This window comes from Bos indicus x Bos taurus, chromosome 18 (assembly GCF_003369695.1).
Source record: "Bos indicus x Bos taurus breed Angus x Brahman F1 hybrid chromosome 18, Bos_hybrid_MaternalHap_v2.0, whole genome shotgun sequence".
Classification (NCBI taxonomy): domain Eukaryota; kingdom Metazoa; phylum Chordata; class Mammalia; order Artiodactyla; family Bovidae; genus Bos; species Bos indicus x Bos taurus.
Window position 1 is genome coordinate 37,177,858 of NC_040093.1, and position 15,399 is coordinate 37,193,256.

Below are 15,399 nucleotides of genomic sequence, written 5' to 3' on the forward strand. Positions count from 1 at the left end.
GGAAGGTTCTTGAATGCAGTGAGGTGTTGGAAGCACAAAATAAATGTAGTCCAACACTCTCAGCTTTACATCATTACTGGGAAGTTACGTTAATAAAAGAAGCACAGAAATAAAAGTAATTTTTTGATATAGCTAAATGCATGTGCTGCTCTGAGAGTATATTACAGAGGGAACTTATCTTTTTAGTGATGTACCCCTGAGAAAGTGATGACTAAATGCAATCTGAAGACAGAGTAGAGATTAACACAACGGAGTGGAATGGGATTTAGGACGGGACTCATTCTAGGAAGAGCAGCAAGCTTTGCAAAGACATGGTGGAAAGAAATGGCAAAAAAAAAAAAAAGAATGTAAGCAATTGTAGCTGGGAAACAAAATGAGGGGCAGGGGGACTGGAGCAAGATGTGTCTAGGGGGCAAAATAAAGCCAACCTGGGCAGCACCAGTAAGGTCTGAAGAGTGGTTGCTTGGGAGATAAGCCGTCTCCCCCAAATCTGCTGTCAAGTGACTAAGGATTTAAAACCAGATTCAATGATGAAGTATGAGCCTTTTTTTTTTTTTTTTTGAGCTTTTTCTAACATACCATGTTACTTCCCTACTGATATCATCATCTGAATAAGGTTGCCATTGTTCTATTTATAAATCATATGAGTTAGTAAGTGCCAATATTAAACTGAAAATTAAAAAAGAAAAGCTTTTCGAGATAAGAGTGAATTACTTAAATTTCATGTTACTGAAACAGGAAAGGCCAGGGCCACTTCTCTCACGATTTGCCTGTGGCCCATCTGTTGAATGAGAGAACCCCTCTCTGGGTTTTACAGGCTGAGAAGCGACATTTGCATGAATTCAGACTTTTTCAGGCAGAGCCTGACAGATGCAAACTGGGTTTGTGTGATTGCCTGGGAACTCCGTGAGGACGGTGACTGATGGGAATGAGCTGCCGAGAATAATCAGAGCAGAAAGAGGGTTAGGAAAGGCTGAACAAGCCTGGCAAAGCTTAAGTCATTGCCTCTGAGAGTTGAAACCTCTAAAGAAAGGAGTTTCGCATATTGATTTCCTCATTCTTCTGCCTAGTGGCCTGGATTGCTAATTATGGCTTGGTGTTCTAGTCTCAGGCAAGAAAAGAGGTGAAGATTCAAACAGCAAATGTCCCCTCACCCTATCCACTACACACACACGCACAAGCAGGCACACAAGCACACTCCCATACTCACAAGGTGTTAGCTCCAAAACAGGTTGTATTGTTTTATCTCTATCTGCTTTATTAGACTTATATTTCTATTTATTAACTTCTAAGATTTCTTAAGAGCATTTTTTAATCCTTTGTAATTAAACTTTTACAAGAGTCCCTGTTTGGAGGGTAACCATTGTTCTAAATTTGGCATTTATCATTCTCAAGCATGTACACACATACTGTTGGTATTTTGAATGCTTTAAAGTTTATAAAACACTGTGTGTGGTATTTTGCTTTCTTTTTTAATGCGCAGCATTGTATAGGATTATTATCCACATTGATATGTTTTATTCATTTTAAACACTTAATGGTATTTCTATCTTACAAATATACAACAACTTACAAATTTAACATTAGCAAACATGGCAGTTTTACCTCTTTCATTTCTATTAATTTTTTTAAATTAATCATGACATTGATACTGTCATAGTGGTTGTATTTGTTTATAGTGTTTGCACAGACATTTCCCCAAACCTTTTGGTCTTCTTTCATAATGTGCAATATTGTTTTTCTTATGAATACAAAATAGTTGGTTATTTTTAAAATCAAGTCAGATAATCTCTGATTCTAATTAGTGATACTATGCTAGTTACATTTATAATTGCTTGCATATTTGTGTTATGGGAAGCACACTGAAACCGCCCACCCTGGCCAGGTACCATAGTAACCATTTGCATGAGTTGTTTTATGACAGGAGGTCCTGGTAAGGAACAGGAAACTAATAAGCCTCCACCAAACGGAAAGAGTTTGGGAAAGGTCAAAAGGAGAACTATGTGTCCGACCACACCCCAGAATCCTTCTCTCTGGCATCCATCTTGGCTTAACAAGGCACACACCACCAGGAAGGACTCTGAGTCAGAATGATTGGCTAAGGACAGCCCAGAAACTAATCCCATCACTGTAAAACCCAAGACTGCAAGTCATATGTCAGAGCAGTTCTCCTAGGTTCCCTTACCCTACTGCTCTCCACCCGGGTGCCCTTTCCCAATAAAATCTCTTGCTTTGTCAGCACATGTGTCTCCTCGGACAATTCATTTCTGAGTGTTTGACAAGAGCCCAGTTTTGGGCCCAGGAAGGGTCCCCCTTCCTGCAACATTTGGACTTAAAATTTTTATTATTTGCCGTCATTTTTTCTCCTATATCTTTTGCTAACTTACCAAGCATCACCACACCAGTATAACGTTACCAAAGGAAAAAAAACCCATTGCAGTCCCTATCTGAGTAACCTTTAACCTCAGAGATGTTCTGGGAGCTAGAGCTCCATCTAGCTTCCAAACTTTCGATTCCTAGTGAGGCTAGGCGCTTTCTTGACTACCAATCCAAGTTTGGGACCTAAGCCACAGTACACAATAACAGTATAGATCACAAGTCCCTTGAAAGTCTATGAGCCGATAGATTAGGTTAGTACTTCTAATTCCCAAGGATTTATGCAATGGTCAAAGAGACTGAAAAGTTTGACCGAGAAAGGAGAGTTTGGTCCACACGCTTTGCCCATTTCTGGTCAGCTCCTGAAGGAGACATTGGGTGCCATTGGCAGGTTGATATAACCCCCCAACAGGTTTCTGCCATAAGCTGTATGAGATCACCGTGGAACCACAGAGCAGGGCTCCTTACTTGCTTCACGCAGGGCCTGTCATTCATTCACACAAGCACACGGTAGTTAGTAAAGCACAGCAGAAAACGTGTTCGCTAAGAGAACAAAGAACTAAAGCTCCAAGCATCCTTACCTTGTCCTGAAGGATCCCAGATGAGCCCCCAAGATGAAAGGTTGTTGTTGAATCACACGAAGACATTGGGATTCTTGGCCCCCAGAGGAGAAGAATTCAATCTGGGGCCAGAGACAAGGCTTGATCGCTCAGAGCTTTTGTGTAATAAAGTTTTATTAAAGTATAAAGGAGATAGAGAAAGCTTCTGACATAGGCATCAGAAGGGGGCAGAAAAAGTACCCCTCTTTTGCTAACTTAAAATTTAGTATCCTTATGTATTTCCAGCTATAGATTCTAAAAGTAAAGCTTAAATTTCTGTTCTTTAAATAATAACTTACATTAAATATCACATATATAAAAACTCATAAATCTTTCTAACAAATCTAGTCATTTAGTATTTCTAAGTTTGAGTAAACTGTGACATTCATTTTAGCACACTTCCATCACTGGGAAATTTCCAGCTTGTTATTATTTTATAGTTTAAACTCTTTTCAAACATAAAAAAATTAATGCATTAGCTCTACACAGCTCTATCCAAACTTCTCTATTTTATTCTATACCCCCTTTTATTACTGTTCAAGAGCATGATTTAATATTCTTTTTGTGAGGATTTCTGAATGGATATCTTTTACTTAATTCTGAAAATGCATTTGGTTTTCAAAATTAAGGGTAAATTACCTAATCTGTACCTTATTTTTCCCCAGTTCTGAAGATATGACCATGTTACTTTCTTGCATCTTTCATTGTTGATGGGAAGTTTGCTGTCAGTCTACTTAACTTTATGATAATCTGCCTCAAATTTCCTGTAGATTTTAAGACTGTCACCAATCTTTGGTTTCACTAGGATGTGTCTAGGCTACAAGTTATTTTATTTATGTTGCACTACATTCAGTCAGTTTCTTTGAGCTAAGGACCAATGCCTTGCTTTAATTATAGAAAACACAAATTTAAATGTTGCTTTTATACACTTGCCTCCATTTACTCGTTCTGAAATAACTGACACATTTTGAATTTGCAATCTATCCTCCATTGCTCTAAACTTCTCATTCAGCTTTTAAAAATATATACATATTTTGCCTTTTTTAGGTTGAGTTCTGAATAAATTCTTCACTACACTCTTAAAAATCACTAATTTCCTCATTAAGTATTCAGAGTTACTCATTACACACAGGTGTATCGTCAAATTTATATATATTATATACTATATGGACTTCCCTGGTGGTTCAGATGGTGAAGAATCTGCCTGCAATGCAGGAGACCCAAGTTTGATACCTGGGTTGGGAAGATCCCCAGAAGAAGGGAATGACAACCCACTCCAGTATTCTTGCCTGGAGAATTCCATGAACAGAGGAGCCTAGTGGGCTATAGTCATGGGCTTACAGGGAGTCGGACAGGACTGAACAACTAACACTTATATATTACATATATAGTTCATATAAAATAATTTCTAAGATTTATAATTGTTACCTCATCCCCACAACTCTTCCAGGTTCATTTCTTCTTTTTATTTATAATATCTAATTATTTTATGTGTAGGTCCCTCCATTCACCTATTTAAACACATTGTAACATCTACCTTTTCTGAGTCTCTAGTAGAATACCACAGAGAAGGCAAGGGCACCTCACTCCAGTACTCTTGCATGGAAAATCCCATGGACAGAGGAGCCTGGCTGCAGTCCATGGGGTCGCTAAGAGTCGAACACGACTGAGTGACTTCACTTTCACTTTTCACTTTCATGAATTGGAGAAGGAAATGGCAACCCACTCCAGTGTTCTTGCCTGGAGAATCCCAGGGATGGGGGAGCCTGGTGGGCTGCCATCTAAGGGGTCGCACAGAGTTGGACACAACTGAAGTGACTTACCAGCAGCAGCAGCAGCAGTAGAACACCAAGACTGTAATAAGGTTTACAAAATATTGTTCCCCAAATTTTAACAATTATCTCAACTCAAATAGTATATTTTTTAATAAAGACAGAGGTTCTTCCATCAACAGGCTTATTTATTTAATGCAGTATTGTTACTTTCATCTGTATTTTTATAGTCACTCATAACCTGTTAGATAGATGGGTCATCCATACTAGTTAAGACATAGATGACAGGAAGGTATCTTTAATCTACTTATTCTTTCCACTCAAATCCTCTCCTTCATAGTTAATATTACTATGACTAATCTACCCAATGTCTCTCAATCTCAGTTTCCTTATTAATATGATGGAACTAGAAACACCTTCTTAACATATTCTTGTGAGAAGTAAAAAATTTTAAATCTACCTAACATAGACAAACACACATAATGTGTCTTTTCCTTTACTTTTACTTTCTTATACTCATTTTACTTAGGGTCTGTTTTCAGGACCAAGGAGAAAGATATAGAGAGGCCAGATCACTGAACCTAAATCATCAACATCCCAATATATGTAACAGAATACTTGAGATGGCTGTCAAATTCTATTATTTTATGATTCTCACATTATCATTTAAGAAGAAAGAGACAGAATCTCTGAATATACTTGGTACAAGCATCTGTATGAGGAGGAGGAAGAAGGGATAAGGATGCAGTGAGGCCGTCAATGAAGTCATTCCTTACAGCAACACTTAGGGGTAAAAATCTAATTTTGATATACCATTTAAAGGCCATGCTGAAATTTGCAAATGCGTGAGATTTTATCCATTCAATAACTCACTGAGCAAATATTTCTTGAGCACCAAGCATTTCTCTAGATGCTAGAAATATAGACGTAAACAAAACCATTTGTTATCATGAATATAAAAGCTACTTTTTCACCTCCTAATTGTCATCAAGTAATCTCCTGCTGAGGGAAAGCCCCAGGGATTTTGTGGAAACAAGTGTGATGTTAAATAGTAGGTTTTTTCTTGCTAAATCAGATAATTTTCATTTAGGCAACATCAGTAAGAGCATATGGTCTGTCTAAAGGCAAACTTCATATCCTCACAATCTTTCCTGGCCATATCACATGCAAAATAGCAGGTTATGTTTTTGACACTATATTTAGTCATATTTTAAAACAAACTAGGGCATTCTCAGGATAGTAAGTGTTCTGATAGCTGTTGGTTCTAAGAATATTTCACGGAACAAGCTAAATTTATCCTGGATGAAAGTGGACTTAGCTGTCATATAAAAACAATTTTGAAATCTTGAAGATATGGTAAAAGAGGGATTAGAAATAATCCATATGCTTCTGGAGAGCATGATTAAAATTAACATCTGTCAGTATCAATATCTTCAGGATAAAATGCAAATAGTGCTTTAGCACTGTGGTTCTCAAAGTGCTGTCCCTGGATCAGGAGCATCAGTATCAATCAGGGATTTGTTAAAAATGCAAATTCTGAATTTATTGAATCAGAAGCTCTGGGGGTGGAACTCAGCAATCTGTGTTCTAATAAACCCTCTAGGACTTGTTCTTTATAAAAAAATGTTTCTGGCTTTACTGAGCTATAAGTGATATATAATATTGTGTATCTTTAAAAAGTACAGCATGACAACTGGATACAGGTATATATATTACAAAATGACTACTACAATATGGTTAGTAAATACATCCATCACCTCAATAGTTACTAATATTTTGTTCTGTTGTTTAGCACTGGTGAGAATGTTTGAGATGTACTCTCAGCAACTTTCAAGTATCTGATATAGTATTGTTAATTATCATCACCAAGCTGTACATTAGTTTCCTGGAACTTATTTATCATGTAATGGGAAATCTGTATCCTTTGACTAAAAACATTATCTCTCTGCACCCTCTGCCTCCAACCAACCTCTGCTGCTGCTGCTGCTGCTGCTGCTAAGTCGCTTCAGTCGCGTCCGACTCTGTGCAATCCCATAGACAGCAGGCCACCAGGCTCCCCCATCCCTGGGATTCTCCAGCCAAGAACACTGGAGTGGGTTGCCATTTCCTTCTCCAGTGCATGAAAGTGAAAAGTGAAAGTGAAGTTGCTCAGTCGTGTCCAACTCAGCGACCCCATGGACTGCAGCCCACCAGGCTCCTCCGTCCATGGGATTTTCCAGGCAAGAGTACTGGAGTGGGGTGCCATTACCAACTTCTGGTAACCACAAATCCACTGTTTCTGAGTCAACTTATTTCAATTCCAAATATAAGTGGAATTATGCAGTATTTGTTTTTCTCTGTATGACTTATTTCCTTCACACAATGCTCTCAAAGTTAATCCATGTTGTCCCAAATGGTAGGATTTCCTTCCTTTTTATAGATGAATAATATTCAAGCTTGTGTGTGTGTGTGCGCGTGTGTAACATTTTCTTTATCCATGTATCTTCAGACGAACACTTAGGTTGTTTCCATTTCTAGGCTATTGAGACTAAATCTTCAATGAACATCCTTCCACGTGGTATTTCTGATGTGTGTCAACATTTGAGAGTCACTGCCTTAGCATGAACTTGGGACACCTTTATCTGTCTTTCCAAGCTGATCTCTTTCTACTTTAACACATGAGCTTATGTTCTAGTCTCACTGGATTCTACACAAACTTTCAAAACCCCAGGCCTTTTGTATATACTATCACCAACTCTGGGGGTTTTACTTCTTAAACTTCCCTACTTCATAAATTTCTATTCAATTATCAACACTAAGTTTCCCTGCTCCTTCTGTACCTCCTATTCAGAGGTCCTCATGCTTTGTAGACTCCTAAAGTTTTTTAACATTAGATATTTACCCGTTTGCCTGTTTAGACAAGGAATCAGGTAAATGATAACACTTGGTTTCCTGGCCATTATGTATTTCTGATTCTGCATGCTGTAAAGGAACTCAGGAGGCACCCATAATATGGGTGGAATTCAAGAGGCGTCCATAAATAAATGGATGTTCCAAGTGAGTCTTACTTATTTGAATCATCTGGAGAAATTTTTAAGTCTATTAAATACTGCAGAGGATCATTCAAAAAGGAAAAATATAGTCTATGTGGTTAAATGACCAAAAACTCTTCAGAACAGCTCAGAACCCTTTTTTAGTGGGATCTCAGGCTAAGACAAGAACAATGACAACAATTTAAGAAAAAGAATTCTTAGAAAAAATATAAAGCCTGAATATCAGACTAGTTTAATTCTGATCTATATCCCAAAGTCTAGTGGAGAATGAGGACAATAAAAAATTAGTTCCTTCTCTGAGCCATAAATTTGCTAGTTAATTTACCCCATGCAACGGGGTACTTAACCATGAATTCCTATCAAGTCATTAGCTGGGGACTGATCCTCAGAGTCAGTCATTTTCCTGGGAAAAGAGGAAGACAATAGTTTCCTGCACATTGGTGTGCTCAGAACAGCAAGGGCCAAGTGTAGATGAATGACACTTAACACCTTCTGCTACAGACATAAACTATGATGAGCATGTATATATGCTTTACAAACATTATCTAATATATCCTTAGCAAGAACTCTAAGAGTTATCCATTACTATACTCTCATCTCTATTTTACAGATGAGGAAATTGAAGCAAAGGCGTTTTAACAATTGCCTAAGTATGGATGTGAGAGTTGGACTGTGAAGAAAGCTGAGTGCCGAAGAATTGATGCTTCTGAACTGTGGTGTTGGAGAAGACTCTTGAGAGTCCCTTGGACTGCAAGGAGATCCAACCAGTCCATTCTGAAGGAGATCAGCCCAGGGATTTCTTTGGAAGGAATGATGCTAAAGCTGAAACTCCAATACTTTGGCCACCTCATGCGAAGAGTTGACTTATTGGAAGAGACTCTGATGCTGGGAGGGATTGGGGGCAGGAGGAAGAGGGGACGACAGAGGATGAGATGGCTGGATGGCATCACCGACTCGATGGACATGAGTCTGAGTGAACTCCGGGAGTTGATGATGGACAGGGAGGCCTGGTGTGCTGCGATTCATGGGGTCGCAAAGAGTCAGACACGACTGAGCGACTGAACTGAACTGAAGGCGACATGGATAGAGAATAGTGGAACTCGAGTCAACATTCTGATCTCACATTTCATGCTGTCAAATTCCAGCTGGGAATTGGTATCAATTCATCTGCCTGGCAATCTATGATCAATGAATTTTATCAAATATTGACTCTTCCTATCCCTGTGTAAATGTATGTCTTTCCTGTAACTTGCCATTCTTCTCTTAAGAGTCTGTGCCTATCTGCAACTGTCAATCATTCATGCTCAGCAAATGTGTACTCCCTTGGGAATCAGCCATAGCATCTTCAACTATTTACTTTTGCAAATACTTTTCTATCTACTAGACTTGATTCCTAGTATTGGTTTCCATTTTTAAAATATTGCTGTTATCTCCACTGGCTTACATGTTTCCAGCATATTATCTCACAATCTCACTTTCTTCTCTCCTGGATACCATGCATGGTGGGCCTACATTCTCTTAGGTAAAGATATCAGTTATTATTCTCTTTGTTATTTCTCAGTTGACCTAGACTTTGAATGGGAAAGCATAAAAGCAGCCTAAGACCAAGAAGGGCAAAGGGGAAATTAAGCATGAAAAGCTTAAAAAAAATTTACTTTTTCCTAGATTTTTCTTTTCTGAAGACAATGATGAATCTCTTCCAGTGTTTTCTCTATCCCAGATGTTTCTAGCCCTTATTTGGCCAGGAAATAAGCTGCTACAGAAATAAATGCTCTACTCAGTCCAATAGTGTACTAAACTGACAGGACTACATTATCAAACAGTGGGTTGGTTCAGTCAAGCCACTGGCTACTGACCAATCAAACCAATGAAATAGGGAAGCTTATAAACACAGGCATAGACAGTGCAGTGATTTATTTTCCTGAAAAGAAAGGTGAACTTCTGGACCCAGTGATCAAACCCAACTTTCCTGCATTACAGCCAGATTCTTTACCATCTGAGTCACCAGGGAAGCCTTCATGAAAATATTATGAGAATCCAAGAAATAGGAAACATTGGTATTTTATGTCCTAGCCATGACTTTGGTTTTCAATTTCTCTCTTAGAGTCTTAGTAGGACTCCTGTTCCATATTAACTAGACAATATCTCATATCTATCAGAGAATGAGAAATTCTTGACTCCAAAGTGCTGCATTTCTCAATGAACCCTGTTGCTAAACACTTGCTTCAAATTTTGACTTTAAAACATCCTTTGTTTTATGTGTCATTATCTAGAAAAACCTAAGCTCTTGTTCCTCTGAAATTCAAGAAAATATTCATAAAACACATTCTGACTAAACTTTTTTTTGTTTTAATCTGAATATATAGTCTATATTTCTACCAGGACACTTACTAACTTTCTAAACCAGCATTTTATAAAATTTCTCCATCTTTATAAACAAAATAAAAATCTCTAGTTGATATTAATTTCAACTAGATACTATTCAAAATCTACTTTGAGAAAAAAAAATAGGGTAATTAAATTTATAACACTTGATTCAAATATACTACTAACCAACGATAAAAAGTGTCCATTATTTAATCCATTCTTTTACTTAGGTATGCATTCACTCAACAAATAATGGTTCATTCTCTATAAGATTTCAAATATTTTGCTAGCCTAATAGTCTCTCTTCTTAGGGAGAAGATCATGAATACAAGCAAACAATGGCTTGGCTTCATGAAGCTTATAGTAATTGTAGAAGACAGAATTAATCAGGTAGTCAAGAAATAAAGTTAAAATTTCCAAAATTAACAATATTTTTTTTTAAGAAGACATAACGTGGCTTTAATAATTTCAGTGATTTTAATGATGCTTATTTTTGAGAGCAAGGCCAAATAATGTTTATTCACCTACAAGATCTCAATGCAATAAAAGGCCAGTTAAAAGCTTTCACTGTGATTCAATACCCATGCACTTTTGAATATTAAATTATGAAATGAAAAACTTCCAAGGCATTAATGGAATAAAATGAAAGACAGAGACGTTTCAAATGATTCATTGGCAAAAATGTCCTTTCTGTTATAAAATGACTTTTCCAGGAACACAACAAAATTTTTATTACTAGGACAAATAAATAAAAGATCTTTAGACTTGTCCTGCATCACTTGTAATTTCATATTTTTCAATTAAGTTCAATTTCCTGAATATTAATTAGGCTCTTACTATGTATAAGGGATCTTGCTAGGTGCTAGAGATAGTGAGATAAATGTGAAATGGACAAAGATGGAACATGAGAGCTGCCATGAAGGCAGCTAACAGGATTGATAAAAATCAATCTGTATCATGGTAACTGAATAGAAATATGATGTACTAACAATAAAATGCAATTTGTTTCTAAAATGAACATTTGTTTGTCAAAACCAAATATTTCCTTTTTTCTGTGCTTGAAAATGTTGCTTCAAACTCATATACTTCAATATTCATGTTTCATAAAATAGAACAAATCAAGTCATTGAGTATTCATGGTAAATGTAAGAATTCAAAATTTAACAATTCAACATAAGTTGTATTGCTGTTTATTGGGGTAAATAAAGCTTGCAAACAAAGAAATCTAATTAATATTTATATTAATCTTATTAAGAAATACTGCTACCTTATTCCCTTTTTGGCCAGATACCTAACCAATGGCCTCAGGCCATTAGGTAAAAAACCAAGCCAATCATTGGAGTAGACTAATGATTTCTTCATGCATCCACCCATACTCATTGTATTAATTAGATTATCATTTAGCTGCTGAAGAAATAAATCCTAAAATTTTAGTAGCCTGACACAGTACAATTTCATTTCTCGCTCACTTTCCAGTCCAACGTTAGTGTTCCTGGTTAGTGGTTGCCTTCAGTATGGTCATTCAGAGAACCAGGTTCTTTTCATTCTGTGGCTTGCCCTCCTCTGTCATCTTGGACTCTCCAACATTTACCAGGCAATGTGAAAAGAGAGAGGCTGGAAAAGGCACATGTGCTTTGTTAGCCCTTTTGGCTGAGAAGCGACTTCTCACATTCCACTGGAAAACTCTCAGTTGGCCATACCTAACTGCAAAGCACGTTGGGAAATACAGTCTAACCCAGAGCCCAGGAGGGGGAGGAAAGAATGGGCCTGGTTCACAGTTACGCACACTCTATCCTTTGGGTCCTCCTGCAAAGAGAACACCTTCAGTCCTTCCACAAGGGAGACAAAGTCACATTCACAGTCACTGATCCCAGGGCTAAGTTTAGAGTCTTCAAGTGACAAAGTACCCTCACCATCAGACCTGTATGTGCCACCCAGTGATCTTTCTGACTAAAAAGACATTGTCTGCCACTCCACACTCCCACTCCCAATACACAATGACTGAGCAGGGACAGGAGGAAAAACTCCTATACAGAAAAATGAAGAGCGGGAAACACACAACAGCCTCTTGTCCACAGCAATGATGACATTCTTCAGACATTTTGAGGTTTCTTGTGACTTGTGTAACGGGGATTCCCTTGATTTGATACAGATTCCACATTAAAAATAGAATTTTCAGGGTCTATAAGAGTGTAGAGTGTACATAATAAGAATTTAAGAAAGGAAAATCTGGGACTTTCCCAGTGGTCCAGTGGCTAAGACTCCATGCTCCCAAGGCACAGGGCCGGGGCTTCATTCCTGGTGAGGGAACTAGATCCCACGTGCTGCAACTAAAGATCCCACATGCCACAACAAAGATGAAAAATCCCTCGTGCTGCACCTGGGACCAGGCACAGCTGAATAAATCAATCAATATCAAAAAAGAAAGAAAGGGAAAATCTAGGTTTGCTCATTTGGGGAAATGATACTTTAGTTGAGATCTGAAGGACAAAAATGCAAGAGTTAGACAAAGATAGAGAAAGGAAATTCCAGTAGAGGGAAATAGGTGAAAGCATACAGTGGAACAGGAGGATGTCTGACAAGTCTCAAGGATTGAAGAACCAGACATGGAACAATGGACTGGTTGCAAATTGGGGAAAAAAGAGTACATCAAGGCTGTACATTGTCAACCTGCTTACTTAATTTATATGCAGAGTACATCATGTGAAATGCCGGGCTGGATGAAGCACAAGCTGGAGTCAAGATTGCTGGGAGAAATATTAATAACCTCAGATAAGCAGATTACACCACCTTTATGGCAGAGTGTGAAGAGGAACTAAAGAGCAAAGTTGGCTTAAAACTCAACATTCAAAAAAAGAAGATCACAGCATCCGATCCCATCACTTCATGGCAAATAGATGGGGAAAAAGTGGAAACAGTGGCAGATTTTATTCTCTGGGGCTCCAAAATCACTGCAGATGGTGACTGCAGCCATGGAGCTAAAAGATGCTTGCTCCTTGAAAGAAAAGCTATGTAAACCTAGACAGTGTATTAAAAACCAGAGATATCACTTTGCTGACAAAGGCCTGAAGAGTCAAAGCTATGGTTTTTCCAGTAGTCATGTATGGATGAGAGAGTTGGACCATAAAGAAGGCTAAGCATTGAAGAGCTAATGCTTTTGAACTGCGGTGCTGGCAAAGACTCTTGACAGTCCCTTAGACAGCAAGAGGATCAAATCAGTGCATCAGAAAGAAAATCAACCCTGAACATTCAATGAAAGGACTGATGCTGAAGCTGAAGCTTCAACACTTTGGCCACCTAATGCGAAGAGCCGACTCCCTGGAAAAGACCTTAATGTTGGGAAAGAAGGCAGAAGGAGAAGGGGGAGACAGAAGATGAGATGGTTGGATCACATCATCGACTCAATGGACATGACTCTGAGCAAACTCCAGGAGATAGCCAAGGACAGGGAAGTCTTGCATGCTGCAGTCCATGGGGTCACAAAGAGTTGGCCACAAATTAGCAACTGAACAACAACAGGATGTCCATAATGCAGAAAGCAAGGGAGGACACTGAAAAGGGTAAGGCTGAGGAACTATGAAGTAAGTAGACCAAATCTAACTCTGCAAGTTACTTCCAGGGGTTTTGCCTCGATTCTGAGAATATTGGGAAGCAATACCAGCTTTTAAAGAAAAGATAAAGCACACGTTTAGAACTGTGTCAGAAAGATCACTTAGATGTGAAAATGATTGGAGAGGGTGAAGGGCGATTGTAGATGAACTGGTTAGGAAATTATTAAAACAGTTCACCAAACTCAGAGAATTCAGATTATCATGTAAGATAATAAACATTTCAGACAAATCACAGGCACATGTAAATGATTAATGTTATCTGTTTTGATTGTTGCTAATGTCAATATTAAAGCAATGCATATTTTGTACAAAACTTTCTTAAAAATCTATTTTATGTTTTTCACAACTCACAAACGAGTCATGATTTTAATTACGCACATCAATTTATGTTTAAATTAGGAAAAGTAACCAAACAAGAAAGATAAATTAAACAATAAGTGCCATACTACAGGTATGTGTTGTTATATCATCATCTTACATTTTTGTAGATTTTTTTTCTTCTTTTTACAATATTATGGTTACATTCTTTGCATTGTGTAAAAAAATTACAAACTTTTTAATTTAAAAAACGTTAGAAAACTACAAAATACTGGTGAAAGAAATCAAAGAGGACACTAATAGATGTAGAAATATACCATGTTCATGGATTGGAAGAATCAATATAGTGAAAATGAGTATACTACCCAAAGCAATCTATAGATTCAATGCAATCCCTATCAAGCTACCAATGGTATTCTTCACAGAGCTAGAACAAATAATTTCACAATTTGTATGGAAATACAAAAAACCTCAAATAGCCAAAGAAATCTTGAGAAAGAAGAATGGAACTGGAGGAATCAACCTGCCTGATTTCAGGCTCTACTACAAAGCCACAGTCATCAAGACAGTATGATACTGGCACAAAGACAGAAATATAGATCAGTGGAACAAAATAGAAAGCCCAGAGATAAATCCACGCACATATGGACACCTTATCTTTGACAAAGGAGGCAAGAATATACAATGGATTAAAGACAATCTCTTTAACAAGTGGTTCTGGGAAAACTGGTCAACCAGTTGTAAAAGAATGAAACTTTTCTAACACCATACACAAAAATAAACTCAAAATGGATTAAAGATCTAAACATAAGACCAGAAACTATAAAATTCCTAGAGGAGAACATAGGCAAAACACTCTCCGACATACATCACAGCAGGGTCCTCTATGACCCACCTCCCAGAATATTGGAAATAAAAGCAAAAATAAACAAATGGGACCTAGTTAAAACTTAAAAGCTTCTGCACAACAAAGGAAACTATAAGCAAGGTGAAAAGGCAGCCTTCAGAATGGGAGAAAATAATAGCAAATGAAACAACTGACAAACAACTAATCTCAAAAATATACAAGCAACTCCTCCAGCTCAACTCCAGAAAAATAAATGACCCAATCAAAAAATGAGCCAAAGAACTAAATAGACATTTCTCCAAAGAAGACATACAGATGGCTAACAAACACATGAAAAGAGGCTCAACATCACTCATTATCAGAGAAACGCAAATCAAAACCACTATGAGGTACCATTTCATGCCAGTCAGAATGGCTCCGATCCAAAAGTTTACAAGCAATAAATGCTGGAGAGGGTGTGGAGAAAAGGGAACCCTC